Source organism: Salvelinus alpinus, chromosome 14 (assembly GCF_045679555.1).
Source record: "Salvelinus alpinus chromosome 14, SLU_Salpinus.1, whole genome shotgun sequence".
Classification (NCBI taxonomy): Eukaryota; Metazoa; Chordata; class Actinopteri; order Salmoniformes; family Salmonidae; genus Salvelinus; species Salvelinus alpinus.
In genome coordinates, this window is record NC_092099.1 from 37,824,999 (window position 1) to 37,839,920 (window position 14,922).

The following is a 14,922-nucleotide window of genomic DNA, read 5'->3' on the forward strand; positions in this document are numbered from 1 at the left end:
TAGTGCACTGTAAAGGCAATAAGATGCCATTTGGGATAAAACCAATGGCACCACTGATGCTCCACTCTGGCCTCATATTATTTTCTAGTGTTGAGTGTTATTTTGAATGTCTTGCACCTATTTGAATGTCTAGCACCTGTCTAGCACCTTAATAATAACTAAATAATCGCCTAACCAACTGCCATTGTGATTAATTAGCTTTTTAAAATCATTTGCTTTTTCAAGTCAATTAATGAGGGTTAGAATGGTTTATGAAATATTAATGGACTTGTTATCATTGTGTGAATTCTGTAGCGCCCCTGTTGAAATACTTACGGTAGTCAGGGAGTAGCGGGAGGGGCTAAGTGGGCCCAGGATTCCTTTGCCAGTCACTGCGCTCCGGCAAGAGCGAGTTCTACTGCGAAGCCAGCCACTGCACCGAACAGGTAAAGATGACATATGTATTTATATTAATTGAAAACAGAATGTAGACTAAGTGAAAATGGTCTGGTGTTTTTGCCTGTATCTTCTAGTATTTTATTAATTCACATCACCGTGTTGGTTTTATGAAGTTTTCTAATTGTGTGCATCAGTGCATGAGCAGAAATAATGTGAGCTACCCCAATGAATCGATCAAGAGAAAGGATTCATTGTTCATTTCCACTGTTGGGACGGCTAAATAGTGCCGGGCAGCTAGACATATTTTGTGGTCACTTCCAACGCCACCTACATTTGAGCATTTTGTTTCATTTAAAAGGTCACACTTGAAGATGGGGACTCGCAAATCCTGCCCATAATGGATCACTTAGAACGGTTTATTGGTAGTTTGTTGGCGGCTGTAGCATATTGAACCAACCAATCAATCATCTTATCTTGGTAGGCTACACGAAATAAAATATTATTGATAGAATTTGTATGCTGTTATAGCCTATTTATGTGAATTGCTGATCTGCGGTGAACGCATAGTCGGCGCTGCAGGGAGAACGGTCGGTCGATGTCACAACCAGCCGGTCTGCAGAACGCCGGTGATTTTGACGCGCTGCTTCTATTAGGTCCAGCACGTAAGGTGCTGAAACATCGGCAGTCCCGGTTAACTCATGACCGATTCTGTAAGCTATCAAATCCTTCTCCCCAGTTTCGTTCAAAAAGCCTACAGGAGATGTTTTGAATTGGTTTAGCCTAACTGTTACGTGTTTCTATTGTTAAGACAAAGGGGCCTCTTGTTTGATTTAGACAGATTTCATCTTCATTATCTATGGATAGGCTACAGATTTTGGATCGTTTTAGACTAGGAGAGCTATAGTTGAGTTTAGCAGGTAGGCTATAGCTGATCTATGATTCGTGACGGTGGAAGCAATAGAAGGTGCTTGAGGCTAGGCGAGATTGGTATTTCCCCCCCTCTCTTTGTCTGTCTATATTTCTGTCGTCTTGTCCGTCTGCCTGTTTCTCTCTCTCACTCCCCCCTCTCTCTCACACACACACGATGCTGAGTCACAAGGTTTTATTGGTTCATTATCATGGTAATTCTTCAATATCCTACCTTACTGCATATGTAGGAGCTTTATTGTTTTCCTCCATGGAGGTCTTCACTATGGATCAGTCAAATAATAATTCATGCATGTTATTATCATTATGTTACAGTGGGATTACATATAGAGCAAATTGGCCAATGTTACCTAGTAACATTACTAGTGTTGATTCAGGTGTTACATTAACTCTGTAAGTGTTCAATTTAACACTCTGTGTTGATTTAACACTGGATCATTTAATGTGTACAATCTCTTGTAGAAAACATTGTTCAAATGAATCCCCCTTGACAACAGAGGATGAATATTGTGACATATGATGTATTCTATTTCTTACCTTGTCGTACAGCCTTTACAATACAGTAGCTTGAACAGAGGAGAGCTCTTATGAGTTAGCCTGCATGCCAGTCTGTTTCTGCTTTCTTGCCAACTCCTCGTGGAAATAAGGTATGACAGTGGCAATGAGAGACAAGGAGTTGGCAAGAGAGCAGAAACAGACTGGCATCCAGGCTAGCTATGAGTGTGCTTCCACTGCCCCTGCAACACAGCTACAGTACTGGGAGTGGAGTGTCCTTTGCGTTCATCTCGAAAGCTTTTATTGAGAGAGAATTAGAGCACTGCTGACTAATACTGTGGGGCTCTTTAGATGCTGAAGCGGCCATCGTCCATTTTGGAGGCCTGTACTGTGTGTGTACTGTATGTGACAACAAGATATCAGGCTGAAGGTAAACCCTTGAGACTTTATTTAAATACTAAAAGGTATTGATTGGAATGTAGATACTCTTCAGTTTAATCAGATTGACATGATATTAAAGCTATATTGATTTATTTCCTCCATGGTGGTTATGGTCTTGTCTGTATGTCCAGGTACTAATGGCCTGATACTTTCAGGATTAGAACGGAGTCTCTCCGGGTCTCTCTCTCTCTGTATCTCTCTGTCTCTCGTCTCTGGGGAGTGGTGGTTGGTGGTCAGTCAGACTTTGTTATTGTCAGGTCCTGTCTCTGTCATGAGACCTCTTGAAGACTCTAGATGTTATAGTCTTCCTGCTGGTTTCCTCTGCTTGAGCTCTCTACTGACTGATAGACATCTGTTATCTGGGATCTGAGCCTGTCTGCCTTTGGTCTGTGTGAACATCTCTCTGTTACTGGCCAGCCATGGCAAGACATGAAAGTATTTATTCTCCCTTTGGTACATGAGGAGAAATGGGACTGAAGTGAAGCATCCCGTTGCACACTTGTGGATTATATATAGCTGCATAGACCTAGTTTGATGTGCATGCTTGTGTAAATCATTGCGTGTGTGTGTGTGTCTTATGCTTTCTGCCCACAAGGACTGTGTACTTAGTGAACCAGGTCACTAGGGTTAATGGTATCTGCTTTGTAGGGTCCCGTGTGGCTCAGTTGGTAGAGCATGGCGCTTGCAACACCAGGGTTGTGGGTTCAATTCCCACGTAGGTCCAGTATGAAAATGTATGCACTCACTACAGTAAGTCGCTCTGGATAAGAGAGTTTGCTAAATGACTAAATTGTGTAAACTAATAGAGGTATTACAGTAATGTGTGTTATATGGTTTACATAGTCAAATATGCAAAGGCTATGTTGCAATGAAAAACCCACAGGTGAATTCCAGCTCTTTTAAATGTCTAGCAAGTGCTGCGGAGGAGCTAGCCCCTTTCTGCTCACTGTTCTCTGTTCTGGCTGTCTGTTAAACGCAGGTCACTTCTGGCCCAGTGTGTGTGTGTGTTTGCACTTTGTTCAGGAGGAGGACAAACTGAAGGTTCCCTTTGGGCGCTGGTCTAAAGTAGTGCACTGCAGTGTTGGGGTCAATTATAATTACATTTTCATTGAATTGGAATTATACTTTTTGAATTGGAATTGTAAAAACATTTCTTCTTTGGAATTGAATTGCAATTGAATATTTTTTACATTTCCCAGTTAATGGGATGAATGCACATAGTATACAAAAATGACTGTAGGATTTGTTTTGAATCATTTCAACCTGTATTTCTATATTTCCAGTATAGCTAGGGCTAGGCTGTCTGAACTGTGACATGATCAGCCTAAGGAAATTGAATTGGAATTGGAAATTGGTGAATTGTTGGGGATAATATTAAATTGGGAATTTAATTATTAGAATGTGCCTATCATTAGAATTCAGGGGAATTTAATTGAATTAAATGTAATTTACAGGGAGAGAGAATTTAAGTATAATTTAATTTGTGGAATTGACCCAAAGCCTGGTGCACTAAAAGGTTGTTTATACATAGAGATATATACAGTGCCGTCAGAAAGTATTCACACCCCTTGACTTTTTCCACATTTTGTTGTGTTACAGCCTGAATTTAAAATGCATTAAATTGAGGTTTCGTGTCACTGGCCTTCACACAATACCCCATAATGTCAAAGTGGAATTGTGTTTTTAGACAATTTTACAAATTAATACAAAATGAAAAGCTGGAATGTCTTGAGTCAATAAGTTTTCAACCCGTTTGTTATGGCAAGTCTAAATAAGTTCAGGAGTAAAAATGTGCTTAATTTAAAGACCGCTTTTCACTCTTCATTTATCTCTCTTGATCGGTCTACTTTAATATTTTCAGTAGATTGATTTATGCAGACTACTACCCTATGTTTTTTTGTCGTCAATATATTCATTTACCATGGTAAATGTTCATGCTTTCAATGATAGCATTTTTAGAGCTTGCGTAACAGCAGAACTGTTTTTATTGGAGAATAATTTGCATAGAAATGCTCTCATATAATTTGTATGACTGTTGACGGAGATAGTTCATTGTAATACATAAAGTAACTTCAGAAAGTATTCACACCCCTTGGCTTATTCCACATTTTGTTGTGTTACAAAGGGGAATTCAAATGGATTTAATTGTAATTTGTTGGCCAAAGATCTACACAAAAAATTCAAACATTTTGTAAAAAATGTATGAAAAATAAAACACATTGATTATATAAGTATTCAACCCCGAGTCAATACATGTTAGAATCACCTTTGGCAGTGTTTGCAGCTGTGAGTCTTACTGGGTAAGTCTCTAAGGGCTTTGCACACCTGGATTGTACAAAAAAATTATTCAAGCTCTGTCAAGTTGGTTGTTGAGTATTGCTAGACAGCCATAGGTTTTCAAGCCGATTTAAGTGAAAACTGTAACTAGGCCACTCAGGAACCTTCAATGTTGTCTTGGTAAGCAACTCCAGTGTATATTTGGCCTTGTGTTTTAGGTTATTGTTCTGCTGAAAGGTGAATTTGCCTCATAGTGTCTGCTGAAAAGCAGACTGAACAAGATTGTCCTCTATTTTGCCTGTGCTTAGCTCTATTCCATTTATTTTTATCCCCCACAAAAAACTCCCTAGTCCTTGCTGATGACAAGCATACCCATAACATGATGCTGCCACCACCATTCTTGTGGTATGAAGAGTGATAGTCAGTGATGTGTTGTGTTGGATTTGCCCCGAACATAACGCTTTGTATTCTGGGCATGAAGTTAATTTCTTTGCAATTGTTTGGTATGTTTTACTTTAGTCCCTTATTGCAAACAGAATTTAGGTTTTGGAATATTTGTATTCTCTACAGACTTCCTTCTTTTTACTCTGTTATTTAGGTTAGTATTGTGGAGTAACTACAATGTTATTGATCCATCCTCAGTTTTCTCCTATCACAGCCAATAAACTCTGTAAATGTTTTAAACTCACCATTGGCCATGGTGAAATCCCTGAGCTGTTTCCTTCCTCTGAGGCAACTGAGTTAGGAAGGACGTCTTTATCTTTGTAGTGACTGGGTGTATTGATACACCATCCAAAATCTAATTAATAACTTCACCATGCTCAAAGGGTTAACTTCTTGCCGCACGGATCCCTTTAGCGGGATCATTTTCGTAAACAACCGCTGAATTGCAGAGCGCCAAATTCCAAAAAAATACTAAAAATATTTATAATCATGAAATCACAAGTGAAATATACCAAAACACAGTTTAGCTTGTTGTTAATCCACCTATCGTGTCAGATTTTGAAAATATGCTTTACAGCGAAAGCAATCCAAGCGTTTGTGAGTTTATCAATCACTAGACAAAACAGTAAGAACAGCTAGCCTCAAATTAGCTTGGTCACGAAAGTCAGAAAAGCAATAAAATTAATCCCTTACCTTTGATAATCTTTGGATGTTTGCACTCACGAGACTCCCAGTTACACAATAAATGTTCTTTTTGTTCGAAAGACTATTTCACTTATAATTCACTGTATCACAATTCTAGTGGGTCAGAAGTTTACATACACTAAGTTGACTGTGCCTTGCTTGGAAAATTCCAGAAAATGATGTCATGGCTTTAGAAGCTTCTGAAAGGCTAATTGACATCATTTGAGTGAATTGGAGGTGTACCTATGGATGTATTTCAAGGCCTACCTTCAAACTCAGTGCCTCTTTGCTTGACATCATGGGGAAATCAAAAGAAATCAGCCAAGACCTCAGAAAATAAATTGTAGACCTCCACAAGTCTGGTTCATCCTTGGGAACAATTTCCAAATGCCTGAAGGTACCATGTTCATCTGTACAAACAATAGTATGCAAGTATAAACACCATGGGACCACACAGCCGTCATACCGCTTAGGAAGGAGACACGTTCTGTCTCCTAGTGATGAACGTACTTTGGTGCGAAAAGTGAAAATCCATCTCAGAACAACAGCAAAGGCCCTTGTGAAGATGCTGGAGGAAACCGGTACAAAAGTATCTATAGCCACAGTAAAACGAGTCCTATATCAACATAACCTGAAAGGCTGCTCAGCAAAGAAGAAGCTCCTGCTCCAAAACCACCATAAAAAAGCCAGACATGGGGACAAAGATCGTGCTTTTTGGAGAAATGTCCTCTGGTCTGATGAAACAAAAATAGAACTGTTTGGCCATAATGACCATCGTTATGTTTGGAGGAAAAGGGGGAGGCTTGCAAGCCGAAGAACACCATCCCAACCGTGAAGCACGGGGGTGGCAGTATCATGTTGTGGGGGTGCTTTGCTGCAGGAGGGACTGGGGCACTTCATTAAATAGATGGCATCATGAGGGAGGAAAATTATGCGGATATATTGAAGCAACATCTCAAGACATCAGTCAGGAAGTTAAAGCTTGGTCGCAAATGGGTCTTCCAAATGGATAATGACCCCAAGCATACTTCCAAAGTTGTGGCAAAATGGCTTAAGGAGAACAAAGTCAAGGTATTGGAGTGGACATCACAAAGCCCTGACCTCAATCCTATAGAACATTTGTTGGCAGATCTTAAAAAGTGTGTGCGAGCAAGGAGGCCTACAAACCTGACTCAGTTACACCAGCTCTGTCAGGAGGCATGGGCCAAAATTCACCCAATTTATTATGGGAAGCTCGTGGAAGGCTACCCAAAACATTTGACCCAAGTTCAGCAATTTAAACGCAATGCTACCAAATAGTAATTGAGTGTATGTAAACTTCTGACCCACTGGGAATGTGATGAAATAAAAGCTGAAATAAATCATTCTCTCTACTATTATTCTGACATTTCACTTTCTTAAAATAAAGTGGTGACCCTAACTGACCTAAGACAGGGAATTTTTTACTAGGATTAAATTTCAGGAATTGTGAAAAAGTGAGTTTAAATGTATTTGGCTAAGGTGTATGTAAACTTCCGACTTCAACTGTGTATTTAGTTTACTATCCTTGTGGGGACCAAACAATTGATTAACATTCAAAATCCTATTTTCCCTAACCTTAACCCCAAACACCTAAACCTAACCCCTATCCATAATTGTAACCCTAAACATAACCCCTAATGCTTTTTCCTTGTGGGGATGGGTGAAATGTCCCCACTTGTTCCTTGTTTTCAGCAGGGATTGGCAAAAATTACCAAATACATTTACAAAGATCAGTGTAGCAAAATAAACTTCAAAATACTTATAAACTACAAAATAATTTGAAATGTGTATGTAATACAATACTTTTTAAATAAAGAAATACATTTCCAAGTGGGTAGCGAAATAACATTCTCAGGAATGTTTACAGAAACGTTTTACTTGCTATGACTCTGATATGTTGTTGTTTAACTACCTTAGTTGTAGCACTAACTGTAAATCAATCTGTATAAGAGTGTCTGCTAAATGACCAATGTACCGTATAGGTGAAAATAAACATGCCAAAATGAACTGCAAAGCACACTGGGTATTATTATTGGCCTTGTTTCAGGGTCATGTCTAATTGGGATATAGCTTAACCTACTGCTTAAATTCTCCTAAACGTCCTACAAAAAAAAATCAATTTTGACAAAGGCTGTATCCTTTCTAGACAAAACCTTGTTTCGGGGTGGAGGTTGTTAGAATAATGCTCAGCATGCTTTGCAATTGTCTATTTTGACATTTATATTTAGTTCCTTTAGCAGACGCTCTTATCACACAATAGTGTTATTAGACTTCTGATACCAATGCAAGGGGAAAGAGGGCCACAAAATGGGGAACCGCTATAAAAAATTGTATAGAAAGTATTTAGAAAATACAAAATACAGCTCTCGAAAGTATCTTGTTTCAAAATACATTTTAGTGTAGTTCAGCTCAGTGTATTACACATTACAAAATACTCAGAAGTAAATGAAATGCAAAAATACTGCCCAGCTTTTAAAGACTTCTGGTCCTCATAAGGAAAGAAAAAACAAACAAACAAAAACAAACAAACACACACACACAAAGTAGGCCCCTGAGAGAGTTCCAACGGAACACAGATAGACTTCTGTTTCATTAAAAGTGAAAAGGTCTTGATCACTCTTTTGCCTACTGTGATTGATAATGGTGCCAGAGGGGATGGCTGCCGTTTTATGGGCTCCTAACCAACTGTGCTATTTTGTTAGTTTTTTCGCATTGCTTGTAGCTTACTTTGTACATAATGTTGCTGCTACCGTCTCTTATGACCAAAAAGAGCTTCTGGACATCAGAACAGTGATTACTCACCTTGAATTGGACAAATAATTTTTCTTTAATGAGTAGGACGAAAGGGATTTACTCAGACACGGAGATCGGGGTGCCTTGTGAGGATCCGGCGATGAGTGGCTAATCTGCCTTTGCCATCGGTACATTTGTCCAACACACAATCACTGGATAATAAAGTGGATTAACTAAAAGCATGTATATCCTACCAATGGGACATTAAAAACGGTAATATCTTATGTTTCACCGAGTCGTGACTGGACGACGACATGAATAACAACAGCTGGCGGGTTATACACTGTATCAGCAGGATAGAACAGCAGCCTCTGGTAAGACAAGGGGTGGCGGTCTATGTATATTTGTAAACAGCTGGTGCACGATATCTAAGGAAGTCTTGCGGTTTTGCTTGCCTGAGGTAGAGTATCTCATGATAAGCTGTAAACCACACTATCTACCTAAAGAGTTTATCTATATTCTTCGTAGCTGTCTATATACCACCACAAACCGATGCTGGCAATAAGACCGCACTCAATGAGCTGTATATGGCCATAAGCAAACAGGAAAACACTCATCCAGAGGCGGCGCTCCTAGTAGCCGAGAAATTTAATACAGGGAAACTTAAATCTGTTTTACCTAATTTCTATCAGCATGTTAAATGTGCAACCAGACGGGAAAAAAAACTCTCGACCACATTTACTCCACACACAGAGACGCAAAGCTCTCCCTCGCCCTCCATTTGGCTCTCCCTCGCCCTCCATTTGGCAAATCTAACCATAATTCTATCCTCCTGATTCCTGCTTACAAACTCAAATTAAAGCAGGAAGCACCAGTGATTCGGTCAATAAAAAAAGTGGTCAGATGAAGCAAATGCTAAACTACAGGACTGTTTTGCTCGCACAGACTGGAATATGTTCCGGGATTCTTCCGATGGTGTTGAGGAATACACCACATCCGTCACTGGCTTCATCAATAAGTGCATCAATGACGTCGTCCTCACAGTGACTGTACGTACATACCCCTACCAGAAGCCATGGATTACAGGCAACATTCTCACTGAGCTAAAGGGTAGAGCTGCCACTGTCAAGGAGCATGACTCCAACCCGGAAGCTTATAAGAAATCCCGCTATGCCCTCCGACGAACCATCAAACAGGCAAAGTGTCAATACAGCAACTAAGATCGAATCGTACTACACCGGCTCCGACGCTCGTCAGATGTGGCAGGGCTTGCAAACTATTACAGACTACAAAGGGAAGCACAGCCGAGAGCTGCCCAGTGACACGAGCCTACCAGACGAGCTAAATCACTTCTTTGCTCACTTTGAGGAAAGTAACACTGTAACATGCATGAGAGCACCAGCTGTGTGATCACGCTCTCTGTAGCCGATGTAAGTAAGACCTTTAAACAGGTCAAAATTCACAAGGCCACAGGGCCAGACGGATTACCAGGACGTGTACTCCGAGCATGTGCTGACCAACTGGCAAGTGTCTTCACTGACATTTTCAACCTCTCCATGTCTGAGTCTGTTTCAAGCAGACCACCATAGTCCGTGTGCCCAAGAACACTAAGGTAACCTGCCTAAATGACTACCGACCCATAGCAGTGACGTCTGTAGCCATGAAGTGCTTTGAAAGGTAGGTCATGGCTCACATCAATACCATTATCCCAGAAACCCTAGACCCACTCCAATTTGCATACCGCTCCAACAGATCCACAGATGATGCAATCTCTATTGCACTCCACACTGCCCTTTCACACCTAGACAAAAGGAACACCTATGTGAGAATGCTATTCATTGACTACAGCTCAGCGTTCAAAACCATAGTGCCCTCAAAACTCATCACTAAGCTAAGGACCCTGTGGCTAAACACCTCACTCTGCAACTGGATCCTTGACTTCCTGACGGGCCGCCCCCAGGTGGTAAGGGTAGGTAACAACACATCCGCCACGCTGATCCTCAACACGGGGGCCCCTCAGGGGTGCGTGCTCAGTCCTGTACTCCCTGTTCATTCATGACTGCACGGCCAGGCACGACTCCAACACCATCATTAAGTTTGCAAATGACACAATGTTGGTAGGCCTGATCAACGACAAGACAGCCTATATGGAGGAGGTCAGAGACCTGACAGTGTGGTGCCAGGACAACAACCTCTCCCTCAACGTGATCAAGACAAAGGAGATGATTGTGGACTACAGGAAAAGGAGGACCGAGCACGCCCCCATTCTCATCGACAGGGTTGTAGTGGAGCAGGTTGAGAGCTTCAAGTTCCTTGGCGTCCACATCACCAACAAACTATCATGGTCCAAACATACTAAGACAGTCGTGAAGAGAGCACGACAAAACCTTTTCCCCCTCAGGAGACTGAAAAGATTTGGCATGTGTCCCTAGATCTTCAAAAGGTTCTACAGCTGCACCATCGAGAGCATCCTGACCGGTTGCATCACCGCCTGGTATGGCAACTGCTCGGCATCTGACCATAAGGCGATACAAAGGGTAGTGCAAATGGCCCAGTACATCACTGGGGCCAAGCTTCCTGCCATCCAGGACCTATATAATAGGCGGAGTCAGAGGAAAGCCCATAAAATTGTCAGAGACTCCAGTCACCAAAGTTATAGACTGTTTTCTATGCTACCGCACGGCAAGCAGTACCGGAGCGCCAAGTCTAGGTCCAAGAAGCTTCTAAACACCTTCTAACCTCAAGCCATAAAACTCCTGAACATCAAATCAAATGGCTACCAAGACTATTTGCATTGCCCCCCCTCTTTTACGCTGCTGCTACTCTCTGTTATTATCTATGCATAGTCACTTTAATAATTCTACCTACATGTACATATTACCTCAATTACCTCGACTAACCGGTGCCCCCTCACATTGACTCTGTACCGGTACCCCCTGTATATAGGTTTGTTATTGTTATTTTACTGCTGCTCTTTAATTATTTGCTTCTTTTATTTTGTATTTATTTTTATTTTCTTAAAATTGCATTGTTGGTTAAGGGCTTGTAAGTAAGCATTTAACTTTAAGGTCTGTTGTATTCGGCGCATGTGACAAATACAATTTGATTTGATTTGTATTGCTGAGATAATATGTTGAATCTGTACCACTTTGCTACTGATTTGCCTGAAGGAGAGAGTTGTTTTTATGAATGAAAAGTTCTGTGTAGTCCATGTTTATATAGACATTGTCTAGTGTGAAGCTGGGCTGGTGTCAGGTTAGGTAATGCCTAATCTCTAGTGACAGAGAGAGGTCACTAGCATACATGCTAGCTAACTAGCGCACACAAGATTTTGACTGTTTCCAAATGGCACCCCATTCCCTATGTCGTGCACTACTTTTGACCAGTGATGTGTCCAAAATGGCACCCTATTTCCTATATAGTGCACTACATCAAAGCCCTATAGGCCCTGATCCGAAGTAGAGCACTTCATAGGGAATAGGATACAATTTGAGATGCTGTTGTGAAATGAGGTAATGCCAGGCTGCAGGTTATGTCAGATAGATAGTGGTGCAGCAGCAGTTTTACATAACCTGCCTGTCTGCCTGTAATAGTGCTGCTGCAGCCAGCCATAATCTGCACCCTGACTCTCTCTCTCCCTGTGTGTGTGTTTGTGTGTGTGTGTGTGTGTGTGTGTGTGTGTGTGTGTGTGTGTGTGTGTGTGTGTGTGTGTGTGTGTGTGTGTGTGTGTGTGTGTGTGTGTGTGTGTGTGTGTGTGTGTGTGTGTGTGTGTGTGTGTGTGTGTGTGTGTGAATCCCATCAGCATCCTCTCACAGAGCACCTGCCACAGGCTAGTACTCCCCACTCACTATGGCCAAAGCCTGACGTAATGCCCTGTGTGTGTCAGAAGGCCCATGCGTGTTCCAGGTCTTATTTCTGGAAGCCGAGTCTTAAAGATCCAGAATAGAGTGGACTAAGAGGCTCTACTGCAGGGAGGAGAGGAACTATATCACTAGACTAGTAGCACCACCATACAGAACATAGAGCTTTACAGCGGAACCAGCTACCAGCAGACCTCCCTGGCATCGACATCATTGGCCTCTTAGTTTGGACCCTATACTCATACTTGTACTTCTCTTTACAGTACACCTCTCTCTCTCTCTCTCTCTCTCCCCCATCAACGAGCTGACTGGTTGTTTGTTTGTCACACCATTCTCAGTAAACCCTAGAGTCTAGGGCTCTCCAACACTGTTCCTGGAGAGCTACACTCCTGATTCAGCTGATTAACCAGCTAATTATTAGAATCAGGTGCGCTAGATTAGGGTTGGAACGAAAACCTACAGGAAGATAGCTCTCTAGACACGTGCGTGAAAAGCCCAGGAGTGCGGCCGTTTCTGAATGCTCAAAGTCGCTTAGGTCACTCGTTTTGACCATTCTAATCTTCAAGCAAACAGTAACTGAATGCCTCGATGCCTGCTTTATATAACAAGCCACAGCCACGTGACTCATTGTCTGTAGGAGCGATCCATTTTTATGAACGTTGTGGTGTATCCACATTCTATCAAAAATAAGAGTACGATTATGGTACAGTGTTGTTCCTTGGTGTACAACACATATATCCAATATATTCATAACCATGTGGGAGGTTTGAATTTACCAGTTGTAAAGTCGTAAATACCAGTTGGATGCATTCACTTTCTTTGAAATTGTTGGGAAATGCCAATTGGCTAATGGCCAACAAGCTGCGTTAACCATAAACTAAAAGTACAGCTATCATGCTTGTAAACAAATTATAGAGTTCAAAAACCATATTAATAGAATACTTTTAATAAATAATGTTTTGTTACATTTAAATGGTTAAAATGCTGTTATCGAGGTCATGTCCTTTGTAGGTGACTTTATAGGTCAGCATGTAGGAGAAGTCGGAGCTCAGGAATGATGGAGGCGTTTCCCACTAGTTGTTAACCACTAGTAATTACACTCACTAATTTAAAACAAGTAACTACCAGTTGGAGGTCTGTTCAAGTGGATTTTTGCAGTCGTATGTGGTAAATTTCCATTTCCCACTTGGTTACAAGCACAGCATTAGTTACAATCATTACTGCACTTTGAAATGTAGGTGGGGCAAATTTGCTTGCGGGGCATATTAGCATATTTGGGTCATGGTCTAAAATATGATGTATTTGTGCCAACTGTTAGTGGAAGTGTTATACCAGTTTAACTGGTTTCATCATTAGGTAAATGGAAGTTGAGCATGTCTAAAATGGTCAGTGCTGCAATCTGTGTAAGAATGTGTGACGGGGGCCTCCCGGGTGGCGCAGTGGTCTAGAGCACTGCATCGCAGTGCTATGCTGCGCCACCAGAGTCTGGGTTCGCGCCCAGGCTCTGTCGCAGCCGGCCGCGACCGGGAGGTCCGTGGGGCGACGCACAATTGGCTTAGCGTCGTCCGGGTTAGGGAGGGTTTGGCCGGTAGGGATATCCTTGTCTCATCGCGCTCCAGCGACTCCTGTGGCGGGCCGGGCGCAGTGCGCGCTAACCGAGGGGGGTGGGTGCACGGTGTTTCCTCCGACACATTGGTGCGGCTGGCTTCCGGGTTGGAGGCGCGCTGTGTTAAGAAGCAGTGCGGCTTGGTTGGGTTGTGCTTCGGAGGACGCATGACTTTCGACCTTCGTCTCTCCCGAGCCCGTACGGGAGTTGTAGCGATGAGACAAGATAGTAATTACTAGCGATTGGATACCACGAAAATTGGGGAGAAAAGGGGATAAAATTTAAAAATATATATTAATAAAAAATAAAAAAAATAAAAAATGTGTGACGATCAAGAGCTGCACTGTTAAGTTACTGTGCATTTTCCAGTAGCTTAATTGCAGTTGTTTCACAGGAAGTTCATGTTTAATTTTCATTAACTTACTGTCAACTAGTAACAAGTGGGTTATTGTGAAATTCACAGTAACTTATAGAAGCTAATCCATTACACTCACTGACCTTATGGTCAGGTAGGAAAGTGAGTATTACAGTTACAACTGCAACTGCTCCACCCACAACCGTAAGGCTCTCCAGAGGGTAGTGAGGTCTGCACAACGCATCACTGGGGGCAAACTACCTGCCCTCCAGGACACCTACACCACCTGATGTCACAGGAAGGCCATAAAGATCATCAAGGACAACAACCACCCGAGCCACTGCCTGTTCACCCCGCTATCATCCAGAAGGCGAGGTCAGTACAGGTGCATCAAAGCAGGGACCAAGAGACTGAAAAACAGCTTCTATCTCAAGGCCATCAGACTGTTAAACAGCCACCACTAACATTGAGTGGCTGCTGCCAACATACTGACTCAACTCCAGCTCACTTTAATAATGGAAATTGATGGAAATTGATAAAAAAATGTATCACTAGCCACGTTAAACAATGCCACTTAATATATAATGTATATTATATACTGTACTCTATATCATCTACCTCATCTTGCCATCTTTATGTAATACATGTATCACTAGCCACTTTAAACTATGCCACTTTTATGTTTACATACCCTACTTTAC

General features: G+C 41.8%; 1 protein-coding gene across 17 annotated transcripts in view; it reads left to right on the forward strand.

Annotated features, from left to right (window-relative positions):
* The first annotated feature begins 330 nt into the window (after positions 1-330).
* The window catches only part of LOC139538886 (microtubule-associated protein 2-like), a 167,047-nt gene continuing 152,455 nt past the window's right edge, over positions 331-14,922 (forward strand). For 14 of the 17 annotated variants that reach the window (XM_071341419.1, XM_071341417.1, XM_071341427.1 and 11 more), the window contains exon 1: positions 331-425. The gene's annotated coding sequence lies outside the window, so the exon portion shown is untranslated. The remainder of the gene's footprint in view (positions 426-14,922) is intronic. The other 3 variants (XM_071341420.1, XM_071341418.1, XM_071341422.1) reach the window with 2 other exon arrangements.